This window comes from Canis lupus, chromosome 14, assembly GCF_048164855.1.
Source record: "Canis lupus baileyi chromosome 14, mCanLup2.hap1, whole genome shotgun sequence".
In the NCBI taxonomy this organism is placed as follows: Eukaryota; Metazoa; Chordata; class Mammalia; order Carnivora; family Canidae; genus Canis; species Canis lupus.
In genome coordinates this window covers 62,739,422-62,753,692 of record NC_132851.1, presented here as the reverse complement: position 1 = coordinate 62,753,692, position 14,271 = coordinate 62,739,422, and the positions used below count along the sequence as shown (strand labels likewise).

At 36.9% G+C, this 14,271-nt stretch overlaps 1 protein-coding gene and 1 pseudogene across 8 annotated transcripts in view; one reads left to right on the top strand and one right to left on the bottom strand.

Moving 5' to 3' along the window:
- Positions 1-14,271, bottom strand: part of SLC4A4 (solute carrier family 4 member 4) — a 343,433-nt gene that overhangs the window by 210,524 nt on the left and 118,638 nt on the right. The window lies entirely within an intron of this gene.
- Positions 3,085-3,491, top strand: LOC140604335 (dihydrofolate reductase pseudogene; annotated as a pseudogene).

Genomic DNA, 14,271 nt, shown 5'->3' with positions numbered 1-14,271 from the left:
AATGATTTGGCAAAAATTTTTAAAGGTCAAAGTAAAATAGTAACTTTTCACATTGATCATTAGGATTGTTTTTGCATAATTTCAGCTTGAAGAGTCATATTTATGGCCTGGCACTACCATCCAAAGCAAGGATTGCCTATAAATATGTTTTATAAATGTTACACAGTTTCTACGGCTTCTCTTTTCTTCCTTTCACTTTTCTGTCAGTTCTAAAATATGCACAATTCATCCACACATTCATTCAGCAATATTTATTGAGTACTGTCTTTGCTCTAAATAGGCTTTGTTTCAGGCTTTGAAGATAAAGCAAAAACCTTCACAAGATCGTTGTTCTTTCAAGTGTACATGCTGTAAGAGGGGCAACAAATGTTAACCAATTAGTTAGTGAATAATTAATTGGGTAAATGAATGAATTAGTATAGAAACCAACAAAAAAAAAATCTGCAAACTGTTCTGTGTTTGTAGGACATTCAAATAAGATAATTGAATATATATTAATATAGGATACGGTATGTTTAATTCCTGTAATTAGAAAAAAGGTGACTTTGAAATTTCTTATCATCTCTGGGGAAAAAATACCTAAAGTTCCAGAACTTTTGTGTAAAAATACTTTCAATGCCTTCCCAATCAAGAAATGGAATGTGTAATTATTTTAGAATATCATGGAAGTCATGAAAGAAATGATGGGAAGGCAAGAAATGCACAGAATTTGGAATCTAGCTGACTTCTCAGGAGCAGAGTATTCACACTACTCAAAATGTGGTTATTTACAATACTGCTTCCCCTACCAAACTGACAATCACAGATCAATATTCAACATCAAAGATCCCTGAGGTAGAACTACTGTGGAAGAGAAAAATCTACAGGAAGAGAATCAATTTTTTGTCCATTTCTAAAAACGTGAAATGAGTTAGTCCCCACCTCTAACAGAGATGAGTCAACCTTCTCCTCCTTAGAAAGGAGAGTCTCCTGCAGAGAAACAGAACATGTTTCTGTTCAGCTCTGATCCGTGGAGCATTACTCTGAGATCCAGCAACCTCAAGTTAGGAAAGCACAACTCATTGCTTATCAGAGATTCAGCTGTGGCTTCCACATAATCCAATAGAAGGCTGTGACTTTACCTCTAGGTTTTACTCTTTGAGTCTCATGGGTAAGCTGTCTTATGCATATTAAATACAGCTTCTGAGCAACCAGTGTAATAATCCCTTTGGGATAAAATTCCAAAATCCTGTGTCACAAACTAGCTTGCTCCCCTAAGCTTCCCCAGGAATTAGAAGAGGCCACAGCAATTGTAATGTAAATATAGACCTGAAATCCTCCATAGCCAGCGAACACCCTTCCCAATTTCTAACATCATTCTTAACACAAAGATATGAAGAGGAAGAGTGAGAGTCTCCCTAATGAAGGATATCAGGAATTCATTTTTTCCCCATAACTTTTGATAAAATGGGAAATGAGCTAAACAGAAGACCCAGCACTGCACTGAAATTAGGCATATAGAAATCTGGAACCAAACTGCCTACATTTGAATCCAAACTCTGCTACTTACTTACATGCTGTATGACCTGAGTCAAGTTAATTAACTTTTCTGTGTCTCAAGTTCCTCACCTGAACAATATGGTGATGGTGACCATTATCGTAGGTAAAATACAAGGTTTAAATGAGTTTAAAAACTGCCAGCCCTTACTAGCAAAACCTGCCTCGCTTCTAAGAAAGAAAACGCTCACAGATTTTGGCCCTGAGAGCCCCTGTATGTTGAGAACATATAAGATAGGAGAGAAAAAAGTCAAAAGTTCTGCATGTGTTACTTCCGTGAATTAAGTAGCTTTGGCAATGAGAACACAGGTGTAGCTTTCTGGGAAACAGCCGATAACAGGGGGAAACAATGAATCCTCTTTAGTCTCACTTTAATACCTGGGTGGGGAGAAAGCATCACAAAATCAACTTATATTACAGATGACTAGATGATGATTCTAAGTAATAACTAACCTAGTTTCATCATAAAAGAGAACCTGGAGAAAAATGAGAGAGGGTGACAGGGAGGCAGGAAACGAGGGACAGAGAGAAAAACTGTCAAATTAATCCAATCACCTTTGTCAGAACAGAAGGCCTGTAGATCAAAGCCAAGTTAAAGCCTCTCATCTGCCTTGATTTTTTTCTTTTTTTATTCTACCCTCTGGTTAGAATGTCTTTTTGGGGTTTGGGCAAGAGGTGGGGGATTGGCTGTCCCCCCCCCCACCCCCCGGAGTAGCTGCAGAATTTCCTGGAAGGCCCTACGTAAGTGTGGTTATCTCTGACCAGCATCTACCACAGGGTGACAATGTCATAGAGTCTATGATGGCTGGAGAGACCCAGTGTTCCCAAATCCCCAGTACTGACAAGAAGGAAGGCAAATAATATGTGGCAGGACTGCTGCCATACCCACTCCCACCACCAACACCACAGCGTGCAAGCACTTACACAGCATCATATCCATTCCTGCTGAGACTGAACTTGGCTTCAGAGCAGCCACTGTCCATCAATCAAAGATGGCATGTGAGAGGACACCTTTCCAATGACACCTACCTGGCTAGAGAGTCAACTCTCAGGGTGCCTTTCATGTCACTGTGGCCCTAATCTGGGCATCCAACCTTTCTCCCACAACAACCCAGAAGTGTTTTTTTTTTTTTTTTAAGATTTTATTTATTTATTCATGAGAGACAGAGAGGCAGAGACACAGGCAGAGGGAGAAGCAGACTCCATGCAGGGAGCCCGATGTGGGACTTGATCCTGGGACTCTAGGATCACGACCTGAGCCAAACGCAGACCTTAACCACTGAGCCACCCAGGCGTCCCCCCCAGAAGTGTATTGTAACAGAACACACCTGCTCCATTCTGCACCAGCCTCAGCCAGGAATCCCAGTGCCACAAGCAAGCACAGAGGTGTTCATTGTTGCTGTCACAGTTCATCTGCTAAACTGTGTCCCAGTTTAGCATTAGCATAGGCAAGAACAGAAACCTACCCTGGCCCCCATTCAGGAACGAATTCAGGTATTTCCCAAGAATGACCACAACCTCAGTAGAGGGAAACAGAATTTTGTGATTATGGGAAGGAAGACATGACTTGCTCTTCCCTAGAAGAACTGACTTTTAAAGGACAGAATTAATTTAGTTCTCAGGAGAAAACTCAGGGGACCTCCATAAGGAGCTTATTTTCTAGCCAAAGTCTGGATTATGCCTTAAAACTTATTAACCAACCAGAATTAACAAAGAAAGTGGACATGGTTTGGACAGTGGGAGACAGTTCTGTGTATAAAGAAGCCACAAACAAGCCAGGCCATCTCAAACTATTGGTGACAGGGATCACGCAGGCATTTGAAAATAACATTTTTCTTCCAGAAAATGATTTGGAGATATAGAAGCTTCTTCCAGAATACCCAAGTGTTCTTTCTGATGTCCGGGAGGAAAAAAGTATTAAGTAGAAATTTGAAGTGTATAAAAAGAATGCTTAACGTGAAGGTGTTTTCTGATTTATCTCAAGTTGCTCCCCCTGCCCTCCAATTACATATTTTAATATTAGGAAAAAAGACTTGGGATGCCTGGGTGGCTCAGTGGTTTAGCGCCTGCCTTTGGCCCAGGGCATGATCCTGGGGTCTCAGGATCAAGTCCCACATCAGGCTCCCTGCATGGAGCCTGCTCCTCCCTCTGCCTATGTCTCTGCCTCTCTCTCTCTGTGTGTGTGTGTGTCTCTCATGAATAAATAAATAAAATCTCAAAAAAAAAAAAAGGAAAAAAGACTTTTGTTGACTTTAGATCAAAGGATAACTATTCTAAGCCAATGTCTTTATTAATTAATTAATCTTAACTAGACTACAATTAAGATTAATCTTAACTAGATTATACCAGATGCTATTTGTGGAACACTTCTTGCTATGGCTCTCTGAATGCCCGTCAAGGATGCTCGCCTGCCTATCTACCTATCACCTACGTATCTACAAAGACACTAAAGTGGGAAAATCCCCTGATACCATGAATTGAAACCGGGGCTCATAGAGATAGGAGCTAGATAGATTGGTCCAGAGGTCAGAAATAAATACACAAAAGAGCTAGAATTCAGACCTTAAAAGAAAATGAGATCAAAATAGGAACTATGAATTACTCTCTGCATATCACACTCCCGAAAAAAAGTTCTGTTCACTTAGGAAAGCAGTAGTTGAGAACTCTAGTACATTCCATATGGATAGTAAAAAAACATGTAGGAGAATATGTTTTTGAAGGTTCAAAGAGAAGGTCTGATACCTCTAAAAACTCTGTTTCTGATCTTTGGTGAGATTCCATGGGACAGTGCAATGATAGAAAAATAAGCTGCTCTTTACAAAAAAAAGAGTAATCCAATAATAAGCTATGGATAAAATTAAAACTTCAAAGAGGTAATAAGTTGAAATGGATAATGCCAGAAACCAAAATTAGTAAGTCAGAAACTAAACATCGCAAGATTTAAAAATTAAAATTAAAACATGTTTTACCTGTCATGCTAGCAAAGATTTGAATTGTTAGGTATTCAAAGAAATAGCATTTTCTGCCTTGTTAGTTCATACAAACTTTTTAAAGTGTAGGTTAGCAAGTATCAATGAAAAATCAAGTATTCTGGGTTTGGACTCAGAACTTCCACTTCTAGAAATTAATCCTGAACAAGGGGATGGACCCAAGAGTATATGTGGCACCATTTTTTGAAATTTGGAAGAAGCCCAAATGTCAATCAATAAAGAAACAACCAAAAAAAGAAAAGGAAGAAAGAGAGAGAGGGAGAAAGAAAGAAATTAGAGAATATACCTGTTCATTTTCAGATCTTTTTTCATCTTTCCCATCTCCTATAGTCTTTTCTCTCCTTTCTACCAAACTCTGACTCAATTTCCAAGGCCCAACTGAAAATTCTATCTTTTCTAATAACCTTTATTAACAATTCACAGAAATGTGAATTTTTCCTTTATTCAAACCATAACAACACTTTGTCTAAATTATCATTTAGGCACCAACAAGTATATAACCTGGTCATTATTGCCTAACCTTTGGTGATATGACCTCTCTCCAAATAATCACCAAGCTCCTGGGACAGGGTCTGCCTATGTACTTTCCTTAAAGACCAACACAGTACCATGCACTTATCATCACTCGAAATATTAAATTAATGAATTAGATATGGATGAATAAACTTTGGACATTTTCAAGTACACAAAAACAAAACCATATGCAAAAAGAAAGCTTACTGTAAGAGCTCTGAAATGGAAAATATCTAAGTTTTGGAAACTGTCCTTATTCCATCCTTTCCCTTAATCCACCTTTCCATTAGCTGCACAGTGACCACAAACACAGTCACCATTTCCTATTGAGTAAGCCACAAATAAAGGGATGAACACCTGAAGTAAGCTACTTTCCTCTGGTAGATGCAATCTCTTCCTGAGGGACCCTGAGGTCCCACAACATTTAATCTGCACTTCTATTAAGACATTTAATATCTACTACTTTGTGTATTTATCCACTGCTGTACTTTATCTTTGCACCTTCCCTAAGGCAACCACCTGGTTCTTCACTTACCTAAACTACTCTTGGTCCCTACCTTGTGCACAGTGAAGTTACACAAAAAAAGAATGGATAAAAGAATAAGTAAGGAAATGAATGCTAAGAATCTACAATATTTATTCTATCCCAGTTTCTCATGCAAAAAAAAAAAATCTTTCTTTGCTCCTTTCCTCTGCTTCCCTGAGGCTTAGCAATGCTTGAAGTATAGTTCTACACTCTCATTTTGATAATTAATATTTATTTGTTTTTAGTGTAAGAGACACTATGGTATTTGTTGAAAGTACACAAAGTATTTTTAAGATAAGGTCCCTGTCCTCAAGGGACAATGGGGAAAATTCTATCAATAAATATGTAATATACAATTACTAATGTTTTTGAATGGTTACACTGTACCAGGCACTGTGGTAAGTGCCCTTCACTTATTATATCATTTGTTTTACATAAAAATATGAAATATCTACTGTTACCAATCTCTTGTATTACTCATATTACAAACAGGGAAACAGTATTTTAGAGACTAAGGGACTTCCCAAGATCACACAAGTATTAAGTGATATAACCTCAAGCCTACTTGTGTTATTGCCAAGCCACCACTCTCTAAAAGATGATCTCATTAAAAAAAAAAAAAAAAAGAGAGAGAGAGAGAGCCATATGAACAATACAGACAGTAAATGTGCTACTGGATTTCAGAAGAGGCAGAAATCATAATGGCATATGAAATAGTCCTAAAGTAAATTAACTGAACATTTGGCTCATTATCCACCAAAAGGCAGTTGGTGAATGTGCCCTTTTGTTTTTGGTCTAGAAAATATCCCACTGGGGCCACCCTACAGGCTACCATAAAAAAATCTTTTTAATAGAAATAATGATCATAATGAACAATTCATACTGAGCATGACAAGTTTACATGCAAATTCTCTTCTGTGAGTTAAACGGAGACTTAGGGATTTTGTATTTTCTCCTTGGCACCAACTGGTATATATATATATATATATATATATATATATATATATATATATATATGTATATATAAGACTGGTCTTATATATATAAGACTGGTATAGTCTTAGCTCTCAAAAGAAACTATAAAAAGAATTAACTGGAGCAATTGGGTGGCTGTCAGTTAAGTGTCCAACTCTTGATTTCAGCTGTCATGATCTCAGAGTTGTGGGATCAAGCCCTGAGTCGGACTCTCCTCTCAGCAGGGAATCTACTTGAGATTCTTTCTCTCCCTCTACTTCTCCCTACCCTCTCTTTCAAATAAATAAATAAATCTTTTTTTTAATAAAAAGAAATTCCTATTTCTTTAAGTTACCAATGTGCTATCACCAACTGGTTTATACAGTTATCATTTTAAATATTTATTTCTCTCCATTCTGAGTTAAAAGTCTGTAAATCAATGCCATGGTTGCTAAAACTTCCACAATTTATCTAAGCATCTAGATACCATTATAGTATCTAAAAAATACATTGAATGTATATATAAAATCATCAAATTTCAATTTCACATTCATTACTGTAAGAAATGAGAAATCCCTAAAATAAAGTTACATATATAAATCTTTAAAACACACACATGCATTGTAGTGGCTATCTGTTAAACTCTTGCCTACTCGGCACGCCTCATCTCTTTTTCTGATAACAGCATCCCACTTTCCTCAGAAGAACCATTTTTACACTTTGAAGTCCAATGAGGATGAATTATTCCCTATGACCCAGGCCTGGAGAATGAGAATATCACAAATCTTGGCCATAATAATTAATTTTTAAGAGGACCCTTTATCTATTTCAGGCCAATCAGAGTAAATAAGTGTCAGCCTTTTTTTGTTGGAACTTCCAGGAAATAAATTTCCACTTTATGCTAAGGTGCTAAGACGGTGATAAGAGCTTTGAGTGCAGATGGCATCTTGCAACTCAAAGGGAAGAGCATGTGTGAAAATAAAGTAAACATGGAAGAACCAAGGCAGAAAGGTTCGTGATGTCATTATGAAAGCACCTAGATTCAGCCATGTCTGAAGTCAGATACTTCTCAACCATATATGACAATTCCTTTTTGGCTTAAAGTAATCTAAGGAAATTTTATTTTTGTCATTTGCAACAAAAAGAGTCCTGATATATAGATGCCTGTGATTCCATTTTATTGGGCTGCAGTAGAGCTCATATTAGTCATTCACAAATTAGCATCTTCAAATTAATTGCATCAAAAAACCTGTTTTTATAGCAAAAAGATTTTCTTGGATTGATCTATACAAGGCATCTAGACTTTCTCCATGCCTTAATTCTAGCTCTACCTCAATAAATCCAGAAAATGACTATTGATTTACACACTGGCAAGCTCTAGACAGGTAAATTAGATGGTTACTTTTTCTATTTCAAATTAGCTAAGAAATTGAAACAGCCAAATAGCATGCATTAAGATGGATAATTTTTTAAATACTTAGGTATCCATGTATTAATAAGCTCCCACACATGAAAAGCTGTCAATTATCACAATTATCCTTAATATGCCATGACATTATTATTCAGCTATAGAAAGTCAACAGTGCTAGAAGCCTGAATTTCAGAATACTACCAAGCTATCTTAGAACCAGAGTAAGTTCAATTTCAGCTAGCAGAAAATGAGAAGAACCAGAGTTTGCTGAGACATTTTGGGAATATATCGTGTCCTTAGCCTTTCGTCTTCAAAATAATCAGAAAAATAATTTACCTAGTGTTTACATTACAAAAATGTTATCAGGATCTGAGTCATAGCCATAAGATACTGAAAATTATTTAAAACAAAAGGGCGTTAGCCCTTACATCCCCCAACTCCTTCTGTCTCCCTCCTTCATAATTTCTGCCAACATAGTAAGTTGGAAAATTTTTAAAAAGCTCCCTGTAAGTGCTAATGTGTGTTTTTTAAGTGGTACTAAGCCATTTCCCCAGAAGTAGTCTCAGTGATGGTTGTAGCGGTCAAACAAATTTTAGCTGTGAAATTCCAGACTTTTTGGCCTGCCAAGTCTTTTATTAATTATTCCAATTTAATCATATTATTAATATTATTTCAATATTTCTAGAATCTCTACCAGAAAGACACAAAATTCCCATCAATCATTTTAGGTTTTAAAACATCCTCAATAGTGACCTAAATCAAGTCACTGTTACAGACTGAATTGTGTCCCCTAAAATTTACATACTGAAATCTAACCCTCATTGTGATAGTATTTGGAGATGGGGCTCTGGGAGGTAATTAGGTTTAGATGAGGTCATGAGGGTGGGGCCCTCATGATGGGATTAGCGCCCTTATAAGAAGCACCAGAGACCTTGCTTCTTCTTTTTCTCCACCATGTGAAGATACAATGAGAAGGCTTCCATCTGCAAGCCAAAGCCTTCATTAGGGAACTAAATCACCTAGCACCTTGATCTTGGAATTCTCAGCCTCCAGAATAGTCAGAAATAAACTCCTATTTTTTAAGCCATCCAGTCTATGGTATATTGCTATGGCAACCCTCACAGATTAATACAATAACTAAACAAACTAAATGAGACTCAACTTTTTTACTTTTTTCCTGGACTTTACTTCCCATAGTACCATTTTCCCTATTTCATTTAATCAGGTTTGCATGGTATTCATGAGCCTTTGAAGGGAGGACAGGCTCAGAGAAATACTAATAACCAATTTCACTCACTCTGCCCCAGCTGCATATTACAAGACTGCATGCCCACTAATAAATTCAACTGCAAAGTGCCTGTCCAGTCTCCAAGGGATATTTCACACATACTCATCCTTGTGGCTCCAGCCCCATTGTTGATGACCTCTGTCTGCAAAAGCATTCAGCTCCCAAAGTTCCCTAGGACTCAGGCCCTGAGCACCAAAGCAGCAGTGGTAAAAAAAAAAAAAAAAAAAAAAGAAAGAAAAGAAAAGAAAAGAAAGAAGAAGAGAAGAGAAGAGAAGAGAAAAGAAAAAAAAGAAAAGAAAAGAAAAGAAAGAAGAGAAGAGAAGAGAAGAGAAAAGAAAAAAAAGAAAAGAAAGAAAGAAAAGAAAAGAAAAGAAAAGAAAGAAAAGAAAAGAAAAGAAAGAAGAGAAGAGAAGAGAAAAAAAAGAAAAGAAAAGAAAGAAAAGAAAAGAAAAGAAAAGAAAAGAAAAGAAAAGAAAAGAAAAGAAAGAAAAGAAAAGAAAAAAGAAGAAAGTCAGTGACAAAGAGATCTGGATGAAATACCATGACAGACAAATGTGGATTTGTTAAGTCAGTACAGAGTTCATTGTGTTATCTGGCCTCTGCTTAAGTCCTAAATTATGTCTTTGGACACCTACCAGGTATCAGGAAATTTCCAGAAGAAAAGAAAAGGACTCAAGTAAGGAAGAATTCCTGTGACCATGTCCATCTCCTCACATTTACCTACCATGATATTAAGCTTAACAAGTTACCTAATGCCTTATGTGTCTGAATAAGAATTAACTTCTATTCTTGTGTTTAGCTTTTTTCTAGTCTTCTGCTCAGATCAAATCACTTTCTCCAAAAAGCTGACTATACTAGACTTTACTTCAGTCAACCAATAAATTCTTAATAAATTCTTGCCTATTTATTCCAGTTATAATTGAGTTTATAGCACTCTCAACCCAAAGGCTTACATAGCAAATACGAAAAAAAATCAGAAGGATGTATACCAAATGTTAACAATTGTTATCCCTAAATAATGGAATTCTAGATGATTCTTATTTTCCTCATTGTGTTTACGTGTAATTGACAAATTTTCTAAAATTAACATTAACGTCATTATTATAAGGAAAATAAATGAATTATGGTATCTTTATTTGCTAACTCAAGGATAGGCATGTCAAATTAGTGCCAAACACTTCCCTGCAATACTTGAAACTGCAGATTCTCAATTATCTTTCTTAACAAATGTCCAAAACAAAGTCTTCCAGTACTGTCTTTACTGCTGCCCAGGGACTCCAACTGCCTATTCTGAACCATTTAACAGGACTGGCCATGGATCTGAAACCTAGCAGACTGAGGAGCCACACATTTCTAAAGATAATCCCATGGGTGCAAAAGAATGTGGACAGTAGGAAGGGGCTTCATGTAGGTAGCATGGAAAGGTGGGATGCTTTCTCTAAGTAGGAACTCACCCATTAAAATGGTAAAGAATAAGACTACCCAGCAACCTCTTCCTAAAAGACCTCAAAGTTCCTAATGCATGTCACAGCTCTCATCTGTTTTCCTTTAATTTCTTACTCCCTACTTCACTTCTCTTTGCTTTGCCAGAGCTGTCCATGATAAGGTTTATATGATGAATCACTCTGCTTAAGAGTGAACATATCAGCAGTTTCTCCAGGTTCAACTCAGAACAATTAACAGCACAATTTATACCCTGAGGTTTCTAAAGTCAGACCTAATTTTCATCAACATTAGGAAATCTTCAAGATTCTCAAAATAAACTCTACAGACTTGTTCAAGTGCCACTACTTTCTATACAAAAGTAGCTAAATTTATTGTTCCAAAATTAGTATCACAACTACCATGCTAATGCTGTCATTAGATGCCTCCACAAGCAAAGACCTCCTCCCTCCCGCAGACTCTCTTTCAAAATGCGAAAGAATATAAAGGCAGCAAGCCTTAAGGAATCTTTAGGATGTCTGACTTCATCCCAACATTACCAAAAAATCCTATCCATCTTTCCTGGATAGCAATAAAGGGAAAATGTGATTCAGAATATAATCCCATTTTAAAAGGAGAGATCGAAGAATGCAAGAATCAAGGAAACATTACATAGGTGCTGGTTCTTTCTAAAGAAAAAATGGTGACATTCCATCAATGTTCTAAAGATTTTTTTTTTTAAAGATTTTGATAAAACTCTGGACATAATACAGAAATGTTAATAAGATTCTACAACAAGCTTTTCTGCTTTTTTTAAGTCTGCTCTGGGGGATCCCAGGGTGGCTCAGCAGTTTAGCGCCTGCCTTCGGCTCAAGGCGTGATCCTGGAGTCCCAGGATCCCTGCATGGAGCCTGCTTCTCTCTCTGCCTCTCTCTCTCTCTCTTTCTCTCTCTCTCTCTCTGTCTCTCATGAATACATAAATAAAATCTTTAAAAAAAAAAAAGTCTGCTCTGAGTTGAGGATCCAAAATTAGTGGCAACGAGTCCTAACCTGTCTTAATTAAATTCTCAGTAAAGACAAAAATTATTTAACACGTTCTCCAACACCATCCACTTGATATTTCTAGTTTCAGTGTTCTCAGACAACATAATTCTTCATTTACCTGGCTTTATCTACCCAAAAGACCGTAATAGGGAAGTCAACCAGCAACACATGTCCATTGGTCAGCACTGAGCTCAAAATCACACCAGAATCTAAAGGACCACTTGTAAAACCTGAGTTCAACTACTCAGGTTGAGTACTTGTACATTTGTTCAATGTACAAAAATGGCATATTAATGACCAGAGCCTAATTAATGCAAACAACTAAATTTTCATGCTGTTTCATTAAATGCTTTCCCAAAATATCAACAGGGATTTGCTAAATCCACTTTCAATAAACAATAAGATGGAATCAGCTTAGTTTTTGGAACTATTTTAAAATAGAGGAACACTAGCGGGCTTGTTAGGGACTGATTTCCTATGAAGGTGTGGTATGAACAATCTCTGTACTTCACAGGGTAATATCAATAAAAGTAAAGGAATCACCCTTTTCAACAAAATATGTTTTCACTATAATTTTCCCATCTAACATTTCTTAATCCCTTACATAAAGAACCTATACATAACACTTTGAGTCATCTGGGGATAACCTCTGTTATCAGGGGAAGTAAATGAGCGCCACTTCAAAAGAGATTTATTATTAACAGCTTCCTGTTCATAAAAGACAGGCAGAGAATTTAGTCACTTCTAAAACTTGTGGTGAGGTGTAAGGCATGGCTATTCCTTAATTGGATGCAGAATTTCCAATTAATTAAATATCAATCATAAAACTTAAGAGTTTCTTTACCTTCCCAGACCACTCCTTCTTTAGATTAATCACAAATTTGTTTAAGCTGGTTTAGAAATAACATTTGTCAACTTAACACACTTTTCTAGAACTACATAAGTTCAAATTTATCTTTCCTAGAACTATGCTCATAAAATGCTTTAGCAGCCTTCTGAAGCAGAGATTGGGCATTCACCTGAAAACTGTGCAAATCCCTCTGCTGCCTTCCTTATGCAGGAAAAAGCCACTAGCAAACTGGGATCATTGGGATTCAGATATAGAAAGATACAAAGAATGAGAGAGGGAACTCATACGAAGGCAACAGAAGGTGCTGTGGGCCTAAAAAGTGAGAAAAGCCTAAGTACACATGCCAACTCCAGGAAATATAAACACCAAACCTAAAGGGACAGAAGGAAGAATCAATCAAGGTCAAGTTACCAAGTCAGTAGGACCTAAAGGTCAAGGCAAATATTAAATATAAATACTAAAGTTGTTTAATAATGTGAAAATGAACTAAAGAAGTAGTGTTGTTTGGGGGCATGATGGGGAAGTCTTCTCAATAAATTTTAGGAAGGACTCACATAAGATACTAAAGACCCTACAAACCTTGCTGATAGGTTGACATACTCCTTCAAGTGATTAGTGAAATGTCCTCAGCAACTGGTTCTCACAACTTCAGAAGAAATGGATCTTCATAGTTAAGGAGCATTCAGTGTTCAGATGGGGTTTTCTATGCTCTCCTGTCTAGTGATAGCACAGGGAATTTACTCAAGACAACATGACTAAATAAACAGTAATCATGGCTGGAGTCATGGATTCAGAACTGTAAGACCCAGATCCCATGCTCAGCTCCAATTCCATCTGAGCAAATCCCTCTTTGCCCTCTGACTCAGCTTCCTCATCTGGTTGATGTTTAATAACAACCGGAAGAAAGAAGAGATTGCAAAGCACATCCATGGATGGTGGAATTGAATTTTGTTATTCTGGCTTACAAAAACCTGTTCAAGATATGAGACAGTGATATTATAGTAAATGACCTACTAATGTACTATTCATTCTATCACTTTTGATCTCATCTTTTCCTTTGAGAAAGAGTATCAACAGATTTTCAAATGCAAAGATTGGAGGGAAAAAAAACAATCCTGAGCAAATCCCCTTTATGTCTCCTATTATTTAGTCAAAGATGTGTAGTAAGCACTAAGAGTATTTAGATACCAGCTACGTAAAGGAGTTGCAAAATGAATGAAGATATTTATTCTTCCTTTTTCAATGAATTTACCATCAACTGTGGCAACAAAAATAAACCTCTGTGACAGTGACCTACAGTTGGTAAAGGCACATAACCAACTCCAGAGACCTAAGTAAGCACTAAGTACTCAAGATGATTAAAAAGCTGAGATTTTACCGAAAGAAGAATAAAGCATAAGGATGGGGATTTCCAAAGACAGAAAGGGAAAGGCATGCATGATGGCTCACAGATAAAAAGAATGTGTGGTGATACAAGGGTAACTGACTAAGCAATGAATGTGAGAATTTTGTGTAGAGCACAGTCAGTCATACTGACAACCATCTACTTTGTCTCTTCAAGTTGTGCCTGTCTTCAAAGCAAATACACAATCGGCAACCCTAGAGATACCCAATAAATACTTAACAACATCAGTTATCTCAGAGCTGCAGGAAAGCTATGCACACATTAAGACTGTTACCCTAAGATAGGCTCACCCAGTTTCTACTCTTGCCTAAGACAGATTTTTAGGAACTGGG